Raw genomic sequence first — 13,902 nt, forward strand, 5'->3', positions numbered from 1 at the left:
AGGGGTGGGGGGGTTGTTGGGTTACGGGTATAGGGTGGATACGTGGGGTTGAGTAGGGTGATCATTGCTCGGCACAACATCGAGGGCCGAAGGGCCTGTTCTGTGCTGTACTGTTCTATGTGTGATCTATAACCACCAGTACTCCATGGTTAGGCCCTCAATGTCCTTGCCTGGCACCTATTTACATCAGGGACCGATGGACTGCTAGATATCAACATCCCTGTACACAACCAAAAGCCAGATGAGAGAAATGAGGAAATAAACAGTTGTCATATTTCACCTATTGTGAACACATTATTCTGAAGCCACAAGTACAAAAAGTTTGAAAGATTCTGTTGAGTGTCTTGTAAAGAACGTAGGAATTTCAGATGTATTGTATAATAAGTATTTGGTGCAATAAGGGTTAAAAGTCTGGGTTAGTGCGAGTATGGTTGCTGCAGTGGTGTTTCGACGGTTTTGGGAGCCAGAGGTACAATTAAAGCATCATAAAAGCTTTGACTAATGGAGATGTGTTTGGATTAAGGGGGGTTCCCATGTGAGTAGATGCATTGTGCGCTGGCTTGGTAAGATGATGTAATTAATGGGAGGAGCTACGGTATCAGACATTTTGGAGAAAAACAGTTTCGTTAAGTTTTAGATTGGGATGTGAGCAGAAGTCAAGCATCTGCTCTCACTGCAGTTCAGTTAAGGATATGTCTGTAGACAGGTTAGCAGTTTCTTTCCAAGCAGTTCAGAATTGTTTGGCTGGAAGGTGAGCTGAAACAAGCAGAGAAGCAGCTTCTGAAGAAATACAGCCAGAGTTTCTGCATGGTTCTGACAGGATTCAGGTCTCTTTTTTAAAGCAGTGTCAAATGATCTTTCTTTCGCAAAGTAGAGTATCCAAAGAACATCTCTGTGCAGCATGTATTCCTGAGTGACAACTGTATTTGAAAGTGGATTGAGAGCAGAATTGGATTTGTTGTTTGAGTGGGAATAAAGACAACAGTTAAGGGTTATTATGTCACTGTATTCATCAGCATTGTTTAAGGGGTAACTGTTAGCTAATTTTCTTAGTGACTAAAATATATTTTAATACCGTGTTAGTAATAACATTTGTTTTAAGATACCATAACCCAATTTTGTGTGAAATCATCCAGGAGTGAGGTATCCTTTCCTCACAGTCTTAGAAAATTAAAATCAAATATTGGGGTTTCTGTCCAGTATCCTAGATACTGTTGGGGTCTGGACTGGTCCAGGATCATAATATCTATGGAGAAAAGCTGAAAGTGCAGGGTGTACTCTGAATGAACCTTGTTGCCCACAAAGATTATCGAGATATACACTCGACATGCAGCATCAGCATAACAAATAGGGAGCCAAACTGCCGCTGTCCTGTCTCTCGTCAATCATTTTGCTCCCCATCTCTGAATGCAAATCGGTGTGCAGTCCAGCTGAAAATGGACATGTCAATGAGGCCCTTGTCATGTGAAAGTGCCATTAAGAATTGGATGTTTAAGAAATGTACCTTTAAGAAGTGAAGCTGATCATATTACTGAAGTGATGTCACAGGGGGGAGATGAGCTCACTTCTGTTTTTTGGGAGTTTTAGTTTCAGTTTGAAGAAAGCTTGGGTATGGCTGTGAGCTGCATTGCTGGTGATCTCTGCCATGAAGGACTATCTCTTAATCCTTTGGTGAAATCAGAATTGTAAAAAGGTCTCAGTATTGAATATAAATCTAATGTGCTTCTGTTTGAAGGATTTGTTAAGTCTTTTGGCCGTGTAAAGAACAGTTTGCAGGATTGGGTAGTGTTGTATTATTTTCTGGGTTATCTTTGAAGTAAGGGGTGTTACGAGATCCAATGTTTATTTAAAAGGTTAATTTGAGTTCATGGAATAAACATTGTTTTGTTTTAAAAAATCACGTGTCCATAATTGTAATACTACACCTGGGGAACAAGCCGTGTGCTTCAAAAGCAACAATCCATTAAAGGTGGGGGTTGGTTGAACTCCATGATACACTTTGGGGTTCTGAAAACACCTCTCCCATAATAATTGGGGGCTCGAGGGGAATAAAAGTCTATCTATTGGATTGACATTTGTGAACTTAAAGACAGTGAAGGATTGTTGCTTTTCCGGTGTGGTATTTTAGTTTAAGTGTGTTGTGGACAATGGCTCTTTCAGAGGCTCAGAAGTTTTGGGGGGTGGAGACTGTCACACGCAGTACCTTACGGACAGAGACTAAAAGCAGACTGTTAGATTTGGCAAAAACATTGCAGTTAACATTACCTGACAAAATGTGAAAAGATGAGGTAATTATGGCAGTGGCGAAGCATTTAAAGTTGCCTGAGATACAGTTAGACTCATTGGAAATGGCACAAATTCAGTTGCAAATTAAACAAATGGAAGATGAGAAAGAATTAAAGTGGCTTGAATACGAAAGTGAGTTTAAAAAGAAAGAGAACGAGAAGAAAAAGAAAAGGAGAGAGAAGAAAGGAGAAAAGAAAGAATAGCCCTAGCAGAACAAAAAGAAAGAGCAAGGGAGATATAGATCAGTGAAAAAGATAGAGAGAGAGAGTTTGAACTTCAGAAAATGGCCACGAAACAAGCCAGTCAATTAAAATTGGCAGATGTAAAGGGAAACGTACAGTTGGATGATAGTGATGAGGATAGTGAGAAAGAGTGTCAAAGTCAAAGGCGTGGTGGGGATCTATTTAAATATGTCCAAGCATTGCCAAGGTTTGACAAGAAGGAAGTGGAAGCCTTTTTCATTTCATTTGAGAAGGTAGCTAAACAAGTGAAATGGCTCCATGACATGTGTTACGAATTCAAACAAAGCTGGTAGGTAGAGCTAGTGAAGTGTTTGCATCACTACCGGAGGAGGTATCTGGAACGTATGAGGAAGTGAAGAAATCCATCTTAAGTGCATATGAGCTAGTGCCTGAAGCTTACAGTCAAAGGTTTAAAAATTTAAGGAAAGAATTTGGTCAAACATACATAGAGTTTGAAAGGCTCAAACAGAGTAATTTTGATAGGTGGATAAGGGCTTTGAAAATAGACCAAACGTATGAAGCTCTCAGAGAAATTATACTTTTGGAGGAGTTTAAAAATTCATTCCTGATGTAGTGAGAACTCATGTGGAAGAACAGACGGTTAAAATTGCGAGATTAGCAGCAGAAATGGCAGATGATTATGAATTACTTCGTAAATCAAAGATTGGTTTCCGACATCAGTTTCAGCCGGTGAGGGATTGAAACTGGGGACATGAGAAATACTCAAGTGGTAAAGGTAAAGGTGATCTGATGGGAGATAATAAAGAGAGTGTACCTCAGATTAAAAAAGAAACCCAGGAGGGTGGAAAAGAAATGAAACGTTTCAAATGTTTTCACTGCAATAAACTAAGCCATGTAAAGTCAGTGTTGGTGGTTGAAGAAAAGCACTGGAAAGGCTGATATGGTAAAACAGGATAAGACAAAGGGATTTGTTAGAGTGGTAAAGGAAAGCCCAAGGGAAGCGAAGGAGGTGCAAACGAAGGAGGTCAAGAAGTAATTGGTAAGAAGGTGCCAGATGTCTTTAAATAATTTACTTGTGTGGGTAAAGTTTACTCATGTGTATCAGGAGGAGCAGGTAAAGAAGTCATAATTTTAAGAGATACAGGGGCTAGTCAATCTTTAATGGTAAGAGATGAGGAATTACGTTTGGGAAGAATGCTGCCAGAAAAGGTGGTGATATGTGAAATTCAGGGTGAGAGAAGTCACGTTCCATTATATAAGGTAAGGTTGGAAAGTCCAGTGAAGAGTGGTGAAGTGGTAGTAGGAGTAATAGATAAACTATCTTGTCCAGGAATACAGTTTATCTTGGGTAATGATATAGCTGGATCGCAGGTGGGCGTGATGCCTTCTGTGGTTGATAAGCCAGTGGAAAATCAGACAACTGAAGTGTTGAAGGACGAATATCCTGGGATTTTTCCGGATTGTGTAGTAACAAGGTCGCAAAGTCACAGGTTAAGACAAGAGGAGAAATCAAAGAGTGAAGATGAAGTTGAAGTGCAATTATCAGAAACGATTTTTGATCAGATGGTTGAAAAAGAACAAGAACAGGTGGAGGATGAGGCGGATATTTTTAGTTCAGGAAAATTGGCGGAGTTACAACAGAATGATGTAGAAATAAAACGGATGTATCAGAAAGCATATACGGAAGAGGAATCTGGGAGTATACCAGAGTGTTATTACCGTAAAAGTGATGTCTTGATGAGAAAATAGCGACCTGTACACATGCAGGCGGATTGAAAAGTGGGCAGAAGTTCATCAAGTAGTATTGCTGGTAGGGATAGAAAGGAGGTGTTGAGAGTTGCACATGAGGTACCAGTGGGAGGTCATTTGGGAATAAGGAAAACTAAAGCTAAAATCCAGAAACATTTTTATTGGCCTGGACTACATAAAGATGCAGTAAAATTTTGTCAATCATGTCACACATGTCAAGTGATAGGGAAACCTCAAGCAGTGATAAAACCGTGCCCTGAATACCCATTCCAGGATTTGAGGAACCTTTTACAAGGGTCCTAATTGATTGTGTCGGACCGCTTCTGAAAACCAAAAGTGGGAATCAATATCTTTTGACTATAATGGATGTGCCTACTAGGTTTCCAGAGGCCATTCCAGTACATTACATTACAGCTAAAAAGATTGTGGGGGAGTTACTTAAATTCTTTACTAGATATGGACTACCCACAGAAATACAATCGGATCAAGGATCAAATTTTACCTCAAAGTTATTCAAAGAAGTTATGGATAGCTTAGGAATAAAACAATTTAAATCAACTGCGTGCCACCCAGAATCGCAGGGAGCATTAGAAAGGTGGCATCAGACATTAAAGACAATGTTGAGGGCGTATTGTCAAGATTATCCAGAGGATTGGGATAAAGGAATTCCATTCGTACTGTTTGCAATTAGGGATGCACCAAATGAGTCAACCAAATTTAGTCCTTTTGAACTAATTTCTGGTCATGAGGTCGAGGACCACTTAAATTGATCAAAGAAAAATTGGTGGGTGAAAAATCGGAAATTACACTATTGGATTACGTGTCAAATTTTAGGGAACGATTAAATAGAGCAGGTGAATTGGCTAGACAACATTTGAAAGTTGCACAAAATGTGATAAAACGGGTAGCGGACAAGAAATGCACAGTTCAAAGTTTTACAAGTGGAGATAAAGTTTTAGTGTTGTTACCAGTGGTAGGGGAGCCTTTAAAAGCTAGGTTTTGTGGACCGTATCAGATGGAAAGGAAATTAAGTGAAGTGAATTATGTGGTAAAACCACCAGATAGAAGGAAGACTCACCGAGTGTGTCATGTGAATATGCTTAAAAGGTACTTTGAGAGGGAAGGAGAGAAAAAGGAGGCTTTAATGATTCTAACTCAAAGTGACGAACCAAATCCAGATGACTGTGAATTTGACATCTCAAATTAAATTGGAAAATGAGGACGTTCTTAAAAATTGGGATGAATTGTTAAGTTACCTTCCAGAGGAAAAACGAACTGACCTGAAAAAGTTATTGAAATCACATGGGCAGGTTTGTGGAGATAAATTGGGAAGTACTAAAATGGCTATACATGATGTAGATGTGGGAAATGCTGTTCCCATCAAACAACATTCATATAGACTTAACCCTTTAAAATTAGCACAGGTTAACAGAGATTGAGAGTATGCTTAAAAATGGCATGATTGAAGTGGGTTGCAGCCAATGGAGCTCACCCATAGCGATGGTACCTAAACCAGACGGTACCCAACGGTTATGTGTGGACCATCGAAAGGTGAATGCAGTTACAAGAACGGACTCTTCCCCTATCCCACGTTTGAAGGATTGCATTGAGAAAGTGGGACAATCTGCTTTTATTTCCAACTTCCAGACATGGAAAGAACATTTTAAACATCGTATGGAGTTCTTCGATCGACTTCAGGCGGCGGGTTTGATGATGAACCAAGCCGAAAGTGAATTTGGAGAAGCCCGAATCACTTTCCTTGAGGAGTTTCCGATACCCTCAAGACGAAGGGAAATAATGTGATCTCTTAGCATGAATGAATTTGATCGAACCTTTGTGCGAAAGATTTGTAGCGTGGTTGCTCCACTGATGGAATTGCTGAAGAAAAGTAAAAAATTTCAATGGACAGGGGACTTTCAACAGGCATTTGACTGCCTGAAAGCTGTGATCACCAATACTCCTGTATTGGAGAATTGCAAGGGGCTCTGTGGTCAGATTGAACTAAAGTATCTGATTCTAAAGAGAAATGCCGAGGCGTAGAGGAATGGATGGATCGTGCAGAGACTTTGTTCAAAGAGACTGTCAATCGAGAAGGTTTTCGGTTGGAGGAAGAGAATGGGAAAAATTGACTATTATTATGCCTGTTTGCGTGTGTTGTTTTTTTAAAATGAAAACGTATATTTACTGTGTGCATTTCTTACTGGATGGTGCAAAAGTGAAAAATGAAACCATCTCGAAGTTGATGGTTTATTTTTTTTCTTGGGGGGAGGTGTCATGTGAGAGTGCCATTAAGAATTGGATGTTTAAGAAATGTACCTTTAAGAAATGAAGCTGATCATATTACTGAAGTGATGTCACAGGGGGAGCTGAGCTCACTTTTGTTTTTTGGGAGTTTTAGTTTCAGTTTGAAGAAAGCTTGGGTGTGGCTGTGAGCTGCATTGCTGGTGATCTCTGCCATGAAGGACTATCTCTTAATCCTTTGGTGAAATCAGAATTGTAAAAAGGTCTCAGTATTGAATATAAATCTAATGTGCTTCTGTTTGAAGGATTTGCTAAGTCCTTTGGCTGTGTAAAGAACAGTTTGCAGGATTGGATAGTGTTGTATTATTTTCGGGGTTATCTTTGATGTGAGGGGTGTTAAGAGATCCAATGTTTATTTAAAAGGTTAATTTGAGTTCATGGAATAAACATTGTTTTGTTTTAAAAACCACGTGTCCATAATTGTAATACTACACCTGGGGAACAAGCCGTGTGCTTCAAAAGCAACAATCCATTAAAGGTAGGGGTTAGTTGAACTCCATGATACATTTTGGTGTCTGAAACACCTCTCCCATAACACCCTGGAGGCACAATGTGTAGCACTGTGGTGGTTCAAGACAACACACTGGAGACTTCCAGTGCCAACTAAAAGAGGTTTATCAATATTTTCAATAGTTATCAATATATTCAGGCACAGAGCAATGCTGGATGGGTCTCGGCTCTGCAGTTCTGGGGTCCATGCTGCCCAGGTCCCTGCTCCCAGGGCCCCGAGATTTTTTCAATTGGACATAGAACATACAGTGCAGAAGGAGGCCATTCGGCCCATCGAGTCTGCACCAACCCACTTAAGCCCTCACTTCCACCCTATCCCCGTAACCCAATAACACATCCTAACCTTTTTGGACACTAAGGGCAATTTAGCATGACCAATCCACCTAACCTGCACGTCTTTGGACTGAGGGAGGAAACCGGAGCACCTGGAGGAAACCCACGCAGACACGGGGAGAACGTGCAGACTCCGCACAGGCAGTGACCCAGCGGGGAATCGAACCTGGGACCCTGGTGCTGTGAAGCCACAGTGCTATCCACTTGTGCTACCGTGCTGCCCAATTTTGGGCAGGGTTCATGCATTCCCGCGCGATTGGTCCCAAGCCAGTCATATGGACCACATCCCTGCCTCACCCCCTCAAGATCCTCATTACATTTTTAAAACAAGTTGTATACAAGTGCTTTATACAAGGTCAAGAGACATGTGGGGGAATAAAATATAACCAGAGTTCATCCTGGGACCTTCGAGTCGTCCCAGACCTCCTAAGTCCCCCAGCCAGCTCTACCGACTCTGAGGTAGTGTTGTTGCCTGCAGAAGATGACGGTTCAGCGGACGCCATCTCTTCTGTAGGGCTGCTCGCCTTGCTAGCTCCCACCTGGACTGCTGACCGGGCTGTCTTGGAAATTCCTGGCACTTTCTTGAACAGCCACAGTAACATCGCGGCAATAGCAGAACCCATTCGATCTGGAACCCTGGCTCCACACGCGGTCGACATGTTTCCGCACAATCCTGCCACTCACATTTACCATATAGGTCTAGATTGGGACATTTGACCAGCTGGACCTCCGGTGATGACTTGTGAGAGCAAGTCGTACAAAAGGTGGTTCCTGCCAGGATCATTGTATTTTGATCCCTTTCGCCCGGTTTATCGCGAGATTTTGTGTTGCAACCCAGCAGATTGGCATGGATAAGGATAGTCGACAAAGGCATGTCAAATGCCTCTGTGAAAAAGGCCACGGCAAAGAAACTCCTGCCTGGTAGCCCAACAAAGGAATCTGGGGGAAGGAAAGTTGGCGGGGGCGGTCGCACCCAACAAGTTAAAGACACTGGCAGGGGTGGTGGCGCTGGAGTTGGAAACGTTTCGAAGGCAGATGGATTGAGCGGCAAGGAAAGGAGATTAAAGAGTTCAAAGCCACCATCGAGGAGGCATTAGGCACGATACGAGAGCAGCTGGGCAAGATTGCTAAAGCTGTGAAAGAGCAAGGGGAGACGCGGAAGAGTACGTGGAGGATGTTTTATCAAGGCATGAAGTTCAGCTTGCCTTGTTGGAAGCAGAAATGCTGCTCGTGGCAGAGAGGAATAAGGGCTTAAAGGCTAATGTTGGAAGATCTGGAGAACAGGTCAAGGTGCCTGAATCTCAGAGTGGTGGGTTTGCCAGAGGGAGTGAAAGGCCTGAGGCTAACTGAGCATTTTGTCGAGAGCTTCTCTCGGTTGGTTGGGGTGGGGTGGGGGGTGTAAGGATTTGTAGAGCATAACTATAATGGGATAGCCTCGTCCTCGACTTTGTGAGAGGCGCTAAAGGCGGTGATTAGAGGAGCTTTCATAGAGATACATGGGGATGGGGAAGCAATGGAGGAGTAATAGAAATTGATGGAGAAGGGCTATGGCTGATCGGCGTAGAGGGAAGGGGACGGCCCCTCGGGTTCGGTTGGTCACATGGAACGTGAGGGGGCTGAATGGTCCGGTGAAGCGATCCCGGGTCTTGGCTCACTTGAGGGGGCTGGGAGCGGATGTGGCTATGCTCCAGGAGACGCACCTCAGAGTTACGGATCAGGTGAGGCTAAGAAAAAGTTGGGTGGAACAGGTGTTTCACTCGGGGCTTGATGCAAAGAACCGTGGGGTGGCAATTTTGGTGGGTAAGAGCCTGTCGTTCGTCGCGTCCAAAGTGGTGGCGGATAGTGCAGGTCGATATGTGATGGTGAGTGGGAGACTTCAGGGGGAGCGGGTGGTCTTGGTTAATGTTTATGCTCCGAACTGGGACGATACGGGCTTCATGCGGCGAATGCTGGGCCTGATCCCGGACCTGGAGACAGGGGGATTGATTCTGGGTGGGGACTTTAACACGGTGCTGGATCCGGCTCTGGACCGCTCGAAGTCTAGGACAGGCAGGAGGCCGGCAGCGGCCTTGGTGCTGAGGGGGTTCATGGATCAGATGGGAGGGTGGGGGGGGGACCCTTGGAGGTTTTTGAAGCCGGGGGGTAGGGAGTTCTCCTTTTTCTCCCATGTTCATAAGGCGTACTCCCGGATTGACCTTTTCGTGCATAGCAGGGCGCTGATCCCGAGAGTGGTGGGGGCGGAGTATTCGGCAATAGCCATTTCTGATCATGCTCCACATTTGGTGGACCTGGAGCTGGGGGAGGGGAAGGATCAACGCCCGCTGTGGTGGTTGGATGTGGGGCTTTTGGCAGAGGAGGAAGAGTGCGGTCGGATCCGTAGGGGTATAGAGGAGTATCTGGAAACCAATGACACCGGGGAGGTGCAGGTTGGGATGGTTTGGGAAGCGCTAAAGGCAGTAGTTAGAGGGGAGCTGATATCTATTTGGGCGCACAGGGAGAGGGGGGAGAGGGTCGAGAGGGAGAGGCTGGTGGAGGAGATGGTCAGGGTGGATAGGAGATATGCAGACACCCCGTAGGAGGGGCTTCTGAGGGAGCGGCGCTGTCTCCAGGCAGAGTTTGACATTCTAACCACCTTCTCGAATATAAGTGGAGGAGGGCACAGGGGGCTGTGTATGAGTACGGGGAGAAGGCGAGCTCCGGAAGCGGGAGGTAGCTAGAGAAATTGGCGGAGCCACGGATGCAGGTGGGAACTTAGTGCGGGGTGGAAAGGACATTAATGGGGTGTTCAGATCCTTTTATGAGGGGCTGTACCCCCCGGGGAAGCAGGCGGGATGGACCGCTTTTTGGATAAGCTGGAGTTCCCAAGAGTAGGGGACGAGCGGGTGGAGGGTTTGGGGGCCCCAATTGAGTTGGAGGAGCTGATGGAGGCGTTGGGAAGCATGCAGACAAGGAAAGCGCCGGGACCTGACGGGGTCCCGGTGAAATTTTACAAGAAATTTTCAGATTTGCTGGGCCCGCTGCTGGTGAGGACCCTGAATGAGGCCGGGGGGGGGGCGGCGGCTCTGCCCCCGACGATGTCCAGGGTAATTATCTCTTTGCTCCTGAAGCAGGATCTCGATAGGCCTGATAGGCCGATCTCGCTCCTTAACGTAGATGTCAAGTTGTTGGCAAAGGTGCTGTCCAGGAGGGTGGAGGATGTGGTCCTGACGGTGATCCACGAGGACCAAACGGGGTTTGTAAAGGGGAGACAATTGAATGCCGACGTGCGGAGGCTCCTGAATGTTATGATGATGGCGTCGGTGGCTGGGGAGTCAGAAATAGGTGGGGGGGGAGCACCGGTTGTCGCTGTATGCAGATGATCTGCTACTGTATGTCGCGGACCCGGCTGAGGGGATGCCAGAGGTGCTGAGGATACTTGAGGAGTTTAGGGACTTTTCGGGATATAAGCACAATGTGGGGAAAAGCGAGCTGTTTGTCCTGCACCCGGGGGGGTCAGGAGAGGGAGATAGGGGAACTCCCGTTGAGGAGGGCTGAAGGGAGCTTTAGGTATCTTGGGGTCCACGTGGCTAGGACCTGGGGGGCTATGCATAGGCTTAACTTTTTGCGGCTGGTGGGGCAGATGGAGGAGGAGTTCAGGAGGTGGGATGCGCTGCCGTTCTCGTTGGCGGGCAGGGTCCAGTCGGTTAAAATGACGGTGCTCCCGAGGTTTTTGTTTCTTTTCCAGTGCCTCCCCATATTGATCCCGAAGGCTTTTTTCAGAAGGGTGAATAAGTCGATTCTGGGGTTTGTGTGGGCGCGGAAGGCCCCGAGAGTAAGAAGGGTATTTTTGGAGCAAAGAAGGGAGATAGGGGGCCTGGCGCTGCCCAACCTGTGTGGATATTATTGGGCGGCGAACGTGGCGATGATTCGCAGGTGGGTGACGGAAGGGGAGGGTGACGCATGGAAGAGATTGGAGGTAACATCCTGAGCGGGTACGAGTCTGGAGGCCTTGGTGACGGCCCCACTTCCAGTCCCCCCAGCAAAGTACTCCACGAGTCCGGTGGTGGTTGCGTCCCTCACAATCTGGGGACAGTGGAGGCGGCATAGGGGGGGAAGTGAAGGCCTCAGTTTGGGCCCCGATACGGGGCAATCACCGTTTTGCGCCAGGGAGAATGGGGGGGGGGGGGGGGGGGGGGGGGGATTTGGGAGTTGGCACAGGGCAGGCATCAGACAGTTTGGGGACCTCTTCTTGGATGGGAAGTTCGCGACTCTGGAGGAGCTGGTGGGGAAGTGGAATATCCCCCCGGGGAATGCTTTTAGGGATATGCAGGTCAGGGACTTTAAGAGGCAGGTGGAGGAGTTTCTGCGGCTGCCGCCAAGGGGGGTGCAGGACAGGGTGCTTTCGGGTGGCGTGGGTCGGGGAAGGGACGATCTCGGCTATCTACCAACTGATGCAGGAGGAGGAGGAGGCCTCAGTAGATGAGCTCAAAGCGAAATGGGAGGAAGAGCTAGGGGAAGAGATTGAGGATGGGACATGGTCGGACGCCCTGGAGAGGGTGAATTCTTCCTCCTCTTGCGCACGACTCAGCCTAATTCAGCTGAAGGTGCTGCACAGGACTCACATGACGGGGGCAAGGATGAGCCGGTTTTTTGGAGGGGAAGACAGGTGTGGGAGGTGTTCGGGTGGCCCGGCAAACCACACCCATATGTTTTGGGCATGTCCGGCTCTGGAGGGGTTTTGGAAGGGGGTGGCGGGGATTTTGTCGGACGTGGTTGGGTCTAGGGTCAAGCCGGGCTGGGGGCTCGCGATCTTTGGGGTAGCTTCGGAGCCGGGAGTGCAGGAGGCGAGAGAGGCCGGCATTCTGGCCTTTGCGTCTCTAGTAGCCCGGCGCAGGATTCTGTTACAGTGGAGGGATACGCGGCCCCCGAGTTCGGAGACCTGGGTCAATGACATGGCTGGGTTCATCAAGGTGGAGAAGATGAAATTTGCCTTGAGGGGGTCGGTACAGGGGTTCTTTAGGCGGTGGCAGTCCTTTCTCGATTTCCTGGCGAAGGGGTCGGTCTCGGCAGCAACCGGGAGGGGGGGGGGGGGGGGGGGGGGGGGGGGGGGGGTGTTTGGGGATGGTTGGGGGGTTTGTTTTTGCGGCGGTGGGTTTGTTATGTTATTTTCTTCTTTCTTGTATTGCTATTTGTTATTATTTATTTTTGGGGGGGGAAAAGAGTTATTTTCTTGTTTTGGTGTGGGAACACACCTTGTTTGTTTAAATTGTGGGATGAAAATCTGTTAAAATTTGTTATTGTTATTAAAAAACTTGAATACAAATTATTTTTTTAAAAAAGAAATTGATGGATGAGATCCTGGGAGTGAATTTTAGATATGTGAGGGGCCTGATTCCGGATGCCTTCGCATGTAGGGAAAGACTGCAAACGCCAGTTATTGCAAAGGTGTTAGCATTATGGCCTTGCCTTCCTGAGGTAGTGGGAGAAGATCAGACAGAGTCTGCAATGGGACGGAAACTGCCTTCCAATGTGAGATGGTTGGTGAATGTGATGCTACCCCTGTGACCGGGCTGGGAGTGGATATAATTGTGTCATTGAACACAGAGAAGGTGTCCAACCAAGTTAAGTGAGGGTATCTCTTTGCGGTATTGGAGAAGTTTGGGTTTGGTCCTGGGTACGAGATTTTGTTTTTATCTCAGCGTCTCCTGGCTTTCCTACCTAATCTTTTCTCCAAAGGGTTGAGCGGCTTATTTCCGGCTTTATATGGGTGGGTAAGGTCCTGAGGCTAGGAGGAGGGGGTCCTTCAGAGAGACAGACAATTCGGGGTCTGGCGCTACCAAGCTGGCTACATTATTACTGGCGGCCAAACCGGATGTGTTGGGGTGGTACGGGGATCCGGGAGCTCTCTGGGTTCAGGTGGCGTCTGGGTGATACAGAGGAACAAGTTTGGGGGCATTGGTAAGGGTGCCACCGGAAGGTACTAGGCAAACTCAGTGGTGGTGACCAATTAAAAGATATGGAGGCAACTCTGCCTGCACTTTAAGTTGGGGGTAGCCTCAAGGCTGGCTCCCATTTGTGCTTACCACCAGTTTAGCCGGCAAAGCTGGGTGCAACATTTGAGGCATGGAAAGTGAAAGGGCTGGAGAGAGAATGATTGATTTATTCCTGGCAGGGCGGTTTGCCAGCCTGGAGGAATTGAAAGCGAAATTTGGGTTGGCAGGCTTGGACGTGTTTAGGTACCTCCAGGTATGGAGCTTTGTGAAAAGAATGTTCTCGGATTTTCCAGTGGTGCAGCCATCATCCTTATTGGAGAGGATTTTCTCCTGCTTGGTGTCGGCAGCGGCGAAGGAAATGCTGGGGTTTATGGAGCGGATGGGAAGGGTGGACCCGTGTCAGTTTCGGAGGACGAGAGTGAAGGAATTCTCGTTCTTTTTGCAAGTTCACAGAGTGTATTCCGGATCTATTTTCTCATGCTCAACAAGACATTATTGGCGGCGGGGGGTGGGTTCTACATGTGGGGCTGTTGGCTGATAAGAGGGAT

The 13,902-nt window shown here is 46.9% G+C and overlaps 1 protein-coding gene across 6 annotated transcripts in view; it reads right to left on the minus strand.

Moving 5' to 3' along the window:
• Nucleotides 1-13,902, minus strand: part of ino80 (INO80 complex ATPase subunit) — a 314,154-nt gene that overhangs the window by 153,921 nt on the left and 146,331 nt on the right. The gene's annotated exons all lie outside the window — the stretch shown is intronic.

This window comes from Scyliorhinus canicula, chromosome 2 (assembly GCF_902713615.1).
Source record: "Scyliorhinus canicula chromosome 2, sScyCan1.1, whole genome shotgun sequence".
Lineage (NCBI taxonomy): Eukaryota > Metazoa > Chordata > Chondrichthyes > Carcharhiniformes > Scyliorhinidae > Scyliorhinus > Scyliorhinus canicula.